General features: G+C 34.0%; 1 non-coding gene across 1 annotated transcript; it reads left to right on the forward strand.

The window, feature by feature from the left end:
* The first annotated feature begins 1,224 nt into the window (after positions 1 to 1,224).
* On the forward strand, positions 1,225 to 1,297 carry TRNAR-ACG (transfer RNA arginine (anticodon ACG)). The gene has a single exon. It is a non-coding gene; the product is annotated as a tRNA-Arg (tRNA).
* The last annotated feature ends 9,800 nt before the right edge of the window (positions 1,298 to 11,097 follow it).

Below are 11,097 nucleotides of genomic sequence, written 5' to 3' on the forward strand. Positions count from 1 at the left end.
CTCGCTCCATTATATCATCCCTTCTCACCCTCCATACAAGAAACTTAAACATAATTTTAGTGGTAAAAAATATTATTATACTATTTTTTCTACTTAATAAATGAACTAAATTTAACCTCTTTTTTTTGTTTGGTAGGTAAGCACCCACGGGGGATTTGAACCAATGACCTATCGCAAGGAGTGCCTTAACAATGCACCCATTCACCGTCAATCCAAAGCCCCGTGGGTTGAACTAAATTAAACTTAAAAATAATGTAGTAATTGAAAAAAGAAAAGCTATTTCACTAACTCTTTAATGTTTTTTTTTTTTTTTTTTAAATTAAGCTAAGTTTATATTGGAGTCAACCACAATTTTGTATAGGAAAATGATTTATTTAATTATAACATATTAGTACTAAAACCAACCAAGATCCATTTTAATTTTGGATTTACCAAGGGCGACTGAGAGACCAAATCTCTTTTCACTTGAAAAGAGGTTTGCATCTCAAGAGATTTGATCCTTCTAAACTCTTGGTAGATCAAAAGTTAAAATGGATCTAGATTGGTTTAATTCCCCTCCACATGAATACCATAAATTCTCAATATCATGAATCATTTTTATTTATTTTATTTTATTTTAACCAAATTAAAATATTTACATTACATTAAACTAATCTTTATAATTTTTATTTTTATTCGCAAATTGTTATATTATTTTTATTCGCAAATTGTTATATCACATTAAGTTACAATATCTTTACCATAATGCGTCTTGATATAATTATATAAAATTGAATAAATTTTGATAGCCTTAAAATAGCTATCCACCTTTTAAAACTTCCAAAATTGTTTAAAAAAATTAAAAATCCCAAATTAAAAAAACAAAAGGAAAATCCAAATTTATTAAATAACCATCAAAAGACACATAAAGTCACAAGGCCACCTTAACAGCGTGGCATACCCCGTACAAGGGTCTGTTTCACGACATACAACAATAATTGTGAGTTTTCACATTTTATATGTCATATATTTCCATGAATTATTGAAGTGGCGTTATTGTGCCAAGCTGTACACAGCCTTCCAGCGTGAATAGTAATGTGTTTCTCGTGACGTGTCCATGGATTTTTTTAACAAAATGATAAGAGGACATATCACTTTGTTTTAAGCTTTTTGGATTATTCATTTCAAACAACTGTGTTCGTTAAATTATTTGAGATATGACGTAAGAAAGGCGTATTCATCTCCGACTCCATGGCCCAATGGATAAGGCGCTGGTCTACGAAACCAGAGATTCTGGGTTCGATCCCCAGTGGAGTCGTTTAATTGCTTTTAACATTTGAACTTTAATAATATTAATCATCATATAATGTTTTATTAATATTAAATCATATGCTTTATAATATTAATGTTAGTAAATCATATGGTTTAATTAATCATCAACATATAGCGCTTTAATTAGTATACTTTAATAATATTAATCATCATATAATGTTTTATTAAGATTAAATCATATGCTTTGTAATATTAATGTTAGTAAATCATATGCTTTAATTAATCATCAACATGTAGTGTTTTAATTAGTATTAAATCAAATGCTTTGTAATGTTTTCACGTTTAGTATTTGGACAATAATAATGTTAATCATCATGAAAGTTGTTTGGATATCTTCGGTAAAATCACATAACCAATTTTTTGTCGACGCGTTTCGAACCAACCAGTGTGGTTCATCGTCAGGACAAGTTGAAGAACTGATCAGGCTAAGCTTGATTAAATAGAGTGTGCAGAGACTCCAACGGCTATATTGGATCAAAGTCAAACCCTTGATTTTTATTAATAGAAGCATATAATTAATTATTATTAGTTAATTGAGTAATAAATATAATGGTCATTATATCATCATATTTATTAAATAACCTATATTTAATATTATCCCCAAATTATTTAAATATAATTAAATAGTATTAAATTACTATTATTCCTAGAATTTAGTTACAATAGGTAAGTGTGTATTAATTTAATAATAACTGTTTAAATCAAAGGGTCCAAAGGTAAACTAGAAATATTGGTCATTAATAAATATGGTAAACTAAATATAAAGGTCATTAATAAATTAAATCTTCAAATAACCTAAATTTATTATTATTTAGATATAATAAATAGTATTAAATTACTATTATTCTTATAATATAGTTACAATAGGTAACTGTGTAATAATTATTAAAATTCAGGGTCCAAAGGTGAACTAGATCTCCTCTAAAATTAAAACATTTTTATTAATTATGATAAGTTCATACAATAATTATGTTTATTAAATACTCTATATTTACTTAATAATTTTTATCTTATAAATAGTATTCTAGTTAAGTAAATACCATAATTAAAGTACATGTTTATCTAACTTAGTAATTTATATCCATTAAACAATCAATATTTATTACTAAAATTTTATTACTTACAAGGTTTAAAAAAGGTTTATTTTAATTAAATATATATGAATTCAGTTAAAGGAAATAACTAGGTTAAAAAACAATGCAAAGAATCTAATCTAATTTTAAATTACCCCCTCGGATAGGATTAAAACCATAATTGGCCCGAAACTACTAATACCAAATTACTGCCTCCTGCATTCCAAGACACACCCGCCAAAAACAGAAATTGAGGAGAGGGAAGACAGAAACCCTAAGAAATTAGGTCTTAGGGTTTCTGTCTTCCCTCTCCTCAATTTCTGTTTTTGGCGGGTGTGTCTTGGAATGCAGGAGGCAGTAATTTGGTATTAGTAGTTTCGGGCCAATTATGGTTTTAATCCTATCCGAGGGGGTAATTTAAAATTAGATTAGATTCTTTGCATTGTTTTTTAACCTAGTTATTTCCTTTAACTGAATTCATATATATTTAATTAAAATAAACCTTTTTTAAACCTTGTAAGTAATAAAATTTTAGTAATAAATATTGATTGTTTAATGGATATAAATTACTAAGTTAGATAAACATGTACTTTAATTATGGTATTTACTTAACTAGAATACTATTTATAAGATAAAAATTATTAAGTAAATATAGAGTATTTAATAAACATAATTATTGTATGAACTTATCATAATTAATAAAAATGTTTTAATTTTAGAGGAGATCTAGTTCACCTTTGGACCCTGAATTTTAATAATTATTACACAGTTACCTATTGTAACTATATTATAAGAATAATAGTAATTTAATACTATTTATTATATCTAGATAATAATAAATTTAGGTTATTTGAAGATTTAATTTATTAATGACCTTTATATTTAGTTTACCATATTTATTAATGACCAATATTTCTAGTTTACCTTTGGACCCTTTGATTTAAACAGTTATTATTAAATTAATACACACTTACCTATTGTAACTAAATTCTAGGAATAATAGTAATTTAATACTATTTAATTATATTTAAATAATTTGGGGATAATATTAAATATAGGTTATTTAATAAATATGATGATATAATGACCATTATATTTATTACTCAATTAACTAATAATAATTAATTATATGCTTCTATTAATAAAAATCAAGGGTTTGACTTTGATCCTCAGGTCAAAATTAGCCCTTGCAATATAGCCGTTGGAGTCTCTGCACACTCTATTTAATCAAGCTTAGCCTGATCAGTTCTTCAACTTGTCCTTACGATGAACCACACTGGTTGGTTCGAAACGCGTCGACAAAAGATTGGTTATGTGATTTTGCCGAAGATATCCAGACAATGTTATGGATCACAGAAGTCTAAATTCCTTAATCATGAAAGTTGTTCAAATTTTCCTAATTTAAATAACGATAAAAATATATATTATTATCAAAGGTAATAGACCTAGGTATATAGTAATTGGTATTGTGTTGATTAGCATTGGTATTAAATTTTTTAATATAAAATTTTGATGGATAATTTATGAAACATTTTTTTTTTCAGCCTATCAAATATTGACAATGTTCTCAGATTGTATGCTTCTGTGATTCATGATATAATGTTCAAATTTCCGGAGAAATCACATAGAGAACAAAGGGTCGACGCGTTTTGCACCTAGATCTAGGTTCATCATTGACAATGTTTTTAACTTAGGGTTATTATTTATGTTCATCTTGAGGCAAGGAATCATTTTCTTAATTAAACTTAAGAAATGAAGCATATATTTACATTGGCTTACAATGAGATTGATTAATTCTAGTTTTGATGTTAGTATTAATTCATGACATTTTAAGTAAAGGAAAATACTTTAGGTTTATTTTTCCATGCTATTGCATTACGTGTGAGCATTAATTCTGTGCTTTATCTTCGATATCTTCTACCTACATGTAACATTCACCTCTTCATTCCACCATCGTTTACACACCGCCTTACTGCTTATGTGGACCACTTCTATCTACCCTTCTTTAGAGAATTGCAGTCACGTGTGTAACCTCTCCTCTTTTGATGGACTCTTATCTACTAATGAATGGAGTAGAAGAATGTTGGGTGTGGTGCATGATTATCATCCAATGTTAGAGGTCTTTGTTTCAGCCGGATGTATACCTTAGGAAGATTGTACACCCCTACATTCGGGAGGGTGTGGGGGGGACTTGTCCCCCCCGCGGGGGTTCAGGGGGGGCATCCCTCCTAGCTAGGGGGTCCAGTGGCCAACGGTCCCTCGGCGGGGTTTTGGGGGCAGTGCCCTCGAAGCTAAAAACATATGTAAAATTGCCTTGTAAAAGTATAGTAATTTCTAGTCAATCTGGGTCGTTCATTAGGCAGATGATCTGATGGTAGAATTTATGTTTAGTTTAGGGTTTTTTGCCCTAGAAGGCAACCCCTCTCTTTGTATGAGGGTATTGTATTGAGGTAGTGAATATATGTGTATTCTCAGAGCGAGAAACTGAGAGGTGATACTGTGAGAGAAAACAGAGGATATTACAGTGGATCTGCTGTAGGTTGTGTCTCTTCATTTTGCTGGATAATAGAAAGGAAGGGATGACTGTTTGGGGTGGAAGTAGCCCAAACTGGGTGAACCATGTATATCTGTGTCTCTCTGGTTTTATGTGTTTATGTTTTTCCGCATATTATATGTCTTGCATTTCTCTGTCATATATAATATTTTTCTAACAAAGAACACATAGAAAGCAAGCAAGCAATGTGTGCTTTCACACATTCCTTGATGCAAGGTTGCAAACAAACAACTTGACCTTTCACACATTTCTTGCTATGAGGTTGCAGTTGAGATAATGAATGGTTGTATCTTCAACTCTGTAAACAATTACACATAAAGGTAGGTATGTCTGAAACTAATTTTTGTAACTTCCTAACATAAAATCAACAATATAAATAATAAACTATACATACAAAATTCACATGTAACTTAGCTTAAATTGTGAAAGAATTCACATGTAATTTAGCTTAAATGGTGAAAACATAAAATTTATTCAAACTGAGCATTAGTTCACAGATTATAAATCCTAGCAACATATTGATGTCCATCAAACCATGTACCATTTTCAGGACTATAACCCTGATGCAAATGAAATAAACATATAAATCAAAAATCTTTGTTAGCTTAGTGCCTTTGTCTCACCTCTTTTGTCAACCTCATCCTCATATCCTTATTGACCTTAGAGGCATCTACCACTTGCGGAGTAGTAGTAGGTGGAAACAATTCTATGGTTGCAAGTGGATTAGGTGTTCCACATGAAGAAGATTAGGTTCAATGAACCTTCACAATTTTTCTAGTTTCCTTGACCTCCTCAAAATCCCTATGAGAACTCCCTGTTTCTTTCCCACAAGCATCTTCATCCTTAACATTTGGATCACCATCCCTTGACAACTCCCTTCTTACTGGTATATTTTTTAAACATTGATTGCATCCTCTACATGATTCACCTATTTGAGCTATATTATACAAATCTCTGTGTCACCTTGAACTTTGTTGGTTGTTGCCCAAGGTTTTGATATTCCTTTTTCCTTTTCCAAAAATTTCTTATTTGGTCTTGGGTAGCTACTACCTAAAGTTATATCCATTCAAAAAGCATGAAAAATAAAATCAACAAGATAGAAATAAGACAAGGAATCCTAACACCCTCAAAGAGAGATTTATGAGAACCAATGCATCTTTGAACACACAATAGGTTCCCATATTTACAGCATTGGGAAAACCTATTAAAAATGGATGATAATGACACCTACATAGGTGTACAACTCACACTTACATCGAAAAACAACAACCTCTAGAAGAATACAGTGGAACAGTAATTATCTAGAAGAAGGCATTGGGACAATACGTTTCTCTAATTACCTCTAACACCACCCCTTAATAAAGAAATGGATTCTCTACCACACCTAACATGTCTCTACATAATTCAAATTTAACATTTCCTAGAGGCTTAGCAAATATGTCTGCCGCAATATAGTTTGTTTTATAATAGATCAAGCCGATTTCCTATGATTGTTTCCTTTCTCTTACAAAATGACATTGAATTCCAATATGATTTGATCTAGCATGATAAAATGGGTTGTTTTCCAATTTGAGAGAAATTTGATTATCACATTTGATGATTGTTGGTCCTTCTTTCTTTTCTCCCATGTCTTTAAGGATTCTCATTAGCCAAATTTCTCTTAGGTAGCATTGCATTAGGCTTTGTACTTAGATTTAACGGAAGACAAGAAAATAGTTGGTTTCTTCTTTCTACTCCATGACACAATTCTAGATCCAATAATGAAAGCATAACCACTAGTGGACTTCCTATCATCTGGATATTTTGCCTAATCAGAATCCAAATAACCCATCAACTCAACATCCAAATCATTAGTATATTCAATACCAAAATTTTCAGTCTCCTTCAAATATTAAATGACTCCCTTGACTACTTTCCAATGATTGTCATGTGGCTTAGCCATGAATTGACTAAGTTGCTAACTAAATATGCAATATCTAGCTTGGTTTCACTTAAGTAATTTATACCTCCCACCAATTGTTGATATACACTACCATTCACTTCTTTTGTTTCATCATCATTGTTGAGCTTAACGTTGTGCTCCAATGGTGTAGACATTGATTTACATTTATTCATATTAATTTTTTCGATAAATTCCTATATATATTTACTTTGTGTGATCAAAGTTTGACCATCATCTCTCCAAACTTCAAGGTCTAAGTAATAATGAAACTATCCAGGGTCCTTCCTCTCAAATTATTATAACAAACATTTTTTGATCTTTTCAATTAATTTAGTATCATTTCATGTTATGATAAGATCATCAACATATAAAGAAATCAAAACAATATGCCCATTTTAATCCTTCTTGATATATAGATTTGGATCTCCTTTATTTTTTTATAAAACCTTATTGAAAGAAGAAGGTATCAATCTTCACATACCAATACCTTGGTCAATGTTTGAGTCCATATAATGCTTTATTTAGCTTGTAAACAAAATGTTCTTGTCCCTACTTTACAAAGCCTTTTGGCTATACAATATAAACTTCTTCCTTTTAGTTCTCCTTTCAAAAATGTTGACTTAACATCTAATTGATGTAGCTTCCAATTATGCTTAGTATCCAATGCAATTATCATTATTATGGTGTTCATTTTATCTATAGGTGCAAAGGTGTGTTCATAGTATATTCCTTTTTTTTGTGAATAACGATTTGCTACCAATACGGTTTTATACTTATCAATACTCCAATTATTATTAAACTTAATTTCAACAAACATTTTGAACCTCTAGGGATTTTATTCCTAGGCAACTCTATTAATTCCCATGTTTCATTTCTCATAATATAATCATATTCTTCCCGATGCGGGTGTACACAAAGAGTGATCTGATGGCAGTGGCACGGGACGGCAAATGGCATAGCCACATGGGCACCCATAAGATTGCACATAGAGAAATAAAACTATCTCACAACAACAGTAAATGCCATTCAATGTGGCACTCGAACCAATTCACCAGTGCCAACCCGCCTTAGCCCTGCATCATGGAGCCCTCAGGCAACATTCAACCCACTTACCCTGTTTTTACTCCTCCGCCTCTAAGCTGCAAGTGCCCCCTGGCTGTAGTGGAGCCGAGCACACGCACTGCAACGGGAAGGAGATGCAATATTCTCTGCTGCATAGACTTTGGAAAGGGCAACCATTACTCTTAGAGTTTGATCTGCAACCTGACTTTCGATTCTGAGCCTTCTGAGCCTTCTACCTCAGAGCTCCGCTTAGTGCCGACCTCTCACAGGCAGTCTCTTCATCCCCAAGCCATCATGCCTCGACTGCGCCAGCGAATGCGTAGTAGGAGGGGTAGCAGCAGAGGGAGACTGCCTCGTTCTCCGCCCTCAATAGTCTCGGACTCCTCTTCCCCCTCGTCAAATTATCCTGATACTCGTAGTGACAGAGGCCACACTCGCGCTGTCCACTCCCAGCCTGTGCAAACCTCCATACCAGTTACTGATATCCCTTCCAGCTCTTAGCAATCCCACCATTCTGCCCAATTCATTTACCATTGCTCTCTGAATCGACCACTCATAAAGGCTACCATCACAGTTACCTTTCAAGAGGAGCCTTCCACTGACGAAGGATGCCCCACACACACAATGGAGAAGAGTGATAATGCTCACGGCAAGCCTTTTGCAGCAGAGCAAAATCGAGAACCTCTAGCGAAGGATGACACAAGCGCGCTGTCGAAAGACGAGGACGACCCCGACGCCTATAGGTGCCTAATTATCAAAGAACACCCGTCAGCACCAAATGAGAACTAATTCACCACACGTCTTCAGGTTTCAGGTTGTCGACAACCAAGTCTATGGGTTTACTTTTGAATTTTTGAGCAAAATAGTTAGTATGAATTCAATAGAATATTGCTCCATGTTCGTATGTTGGTTTCCCCTGCGCGGGCAACAAATTTATTTTGGATTGGACTGGTTTCCCACTTTTGGGCAGTCTTAATTTTGTTTTTGCTGCATTATGCCATGAACCTTGGCTCAGAACTACAGAGGCCAGAGCCTCCTTGTATCATTTTGTTACAATAATAGATCTTAGACTTATTTAGAAAAAAAAATATAATCATATTCTTCCTGCCTAGTATCCCTCCATTCTTTATGGTCTTTTGTTAACTCATAATTTTAAGGCTCCACAACATTCATAACTTGAGTTATTAATTTTGGAAATATGTTGTCATTAATGGCAAAGACAAAGAAGATGAAGGAAAAGGCGGTGAGGACGAAGGCAAAGGAAAAACATTGATGATGTTGTCATTGATAGCAAAGGTGACTACAAGATGAGCAGTGGTGTAGAAACTTTGAAGGCATTTCTAATGCAGAAGATCACTTTAAGTGCATTTGGAACCCAAGTATATGGATAAATATTTGAAAGATATTTTCAGTGGTATGTGGAAGATAAAAAATGGGCTTCAGTTTTCGAAATTATGGCCAGTCAATGTCAGGTAGCCCCAAAGTCAAATGACTAGAGCTAATGTTGGTTGGAGGAAATATAGAGTGTGTTAGTTTGTTGTTTTTCCAAATGTAGCAGAGCACATAGTGGAGCGACCAAAAAAATATCTGGGTAAACATGGCTTTGACAACAACCCAATGGGAGAATTATTATTGGCCAAAGGAGGAGCCCACATAATAGTTCAGCCTAACAATGTACCCAAGAAGGATTTAGAGAAACACACTAAGGAGCAAGTGGGATGATGTTAGTTGCCTAGCAATAACAATGACATGCTTTATTATTGGTGCAAGTTTAAAGCGGGAGGAGCCCACTTGACAACTAAACCTGTAAAGACTACCTTGGAGGATTCAAAGAGTGAACATAATAAGCGACCAAGGTGACACAATCCCTATGGAGGCCAGAGTTAAACAAAGTTTAAACATTGAGCATGCCAGTTGTTGGATCAAGGGCCACGAGTCCTCACCGACACATCGGTGGAAGTGCATGGGGTCAAGCGCTTACGAGAGTTAATAGGTAAGGGGTTTGCGCAATGGGCGATTTTCTGAAATCGCTGATCACTAGATCAAGGATGGAGGTTGATTGTGCTACCCCCCCTTAATACCACAAACCATGAAAAAAGGGTGTCGCAATGGGTAGTTTGTCCAATAATGGTTTTTAGAATAATGGAGCAAGGTAGGGCAACATGGCACAAGGGTAAGAGGCAGCCAAGAAAATGGTCGAGACCCATAAAATTTTTATAAAGGTAAATAATGAAAAACCAAGGCTTTGAGAACTTTTCTCTATCCTCTCTAATAGGACACATGGCATCATTTGGTTGGTTGAGATGACACCAACATGACATTTGGTACAGTGGACACGTGGCATGCAGATTCAGTGTTTTTGGGTATTTGAGTGGGTTATTTTCGGGTGACACGTGTCACAACACCGATGGTACCACATGCCACATATGACATTAACATGATGTCATATTGATGTCATGATCCTGGAAGGTTCAAGTAGTGCACAAAGGAAGAGTTACAAGCTGAATAAGCATATGGGGTGTGTGGCAGGTGTCAGAGAACAGTCGACCTGACTTGTCGTTTATTGGTCATTGAATGTAGGTGGTGTCTCCTATAGGACAACTCAACCTACAAGGTAAAGCTCAGAGGTAAAATAAATGATGCAAATTGAAGTGTTGCAGGCTGACTGTGGCAGATAGAGTAAAGCATAGACCAATGGGACAGGTGGAAAGGTGGACCTACTAGGATAACTCATCCTTGAATGAAGATCCTAGAGGATTTTTAAAGGCACATAGAGGAACCAGTGGGATAAAGGCGTCAGGGGCCGAGGCACAAGTGTCGGGACTTGGTTCTGTCACGGGCTTAAAGGGAAAAATTGGTGGCATGGAAAAATTAAGAGGTAATTTTGGAAGTTATGCCAAAGTTAGAGCTCGCTAATAATAGAAAATCTCAGCTAAAACCTGTAAAAAGTTCCAAAATAGAAAATTTGATAGTTAAACTCAATTTTTCCAATAGAAATGGGTAAGGAGAGTTTGAGAACTTGAAGAAAATATTCAAAAGATTCGACTGAACAAGACAAAGGTAAAAATAAGAGATTCATGCAAATATTAAAGTACAAGTCAACCAAAGTTCCAATTCCAAAATATCAGTCCAAAATGATTTAGAAGCAAAATTTA

Source organism: Pinus tabuliformis, chromosome 7 (genome assembly GCF_031772625.1).
Source record: "Pinus tabuliformis cultivar Carrire ecotype Pingquan chromosome 7, CPIR1, whole genome shotgun sequence".
Classification (NCBI taxonomy): Eukaryota; Viridiplantae; Streptophyta; class Pinopsida; order Pinales; family Pinaceae; genus Pinus; species Pinus tabuliformis.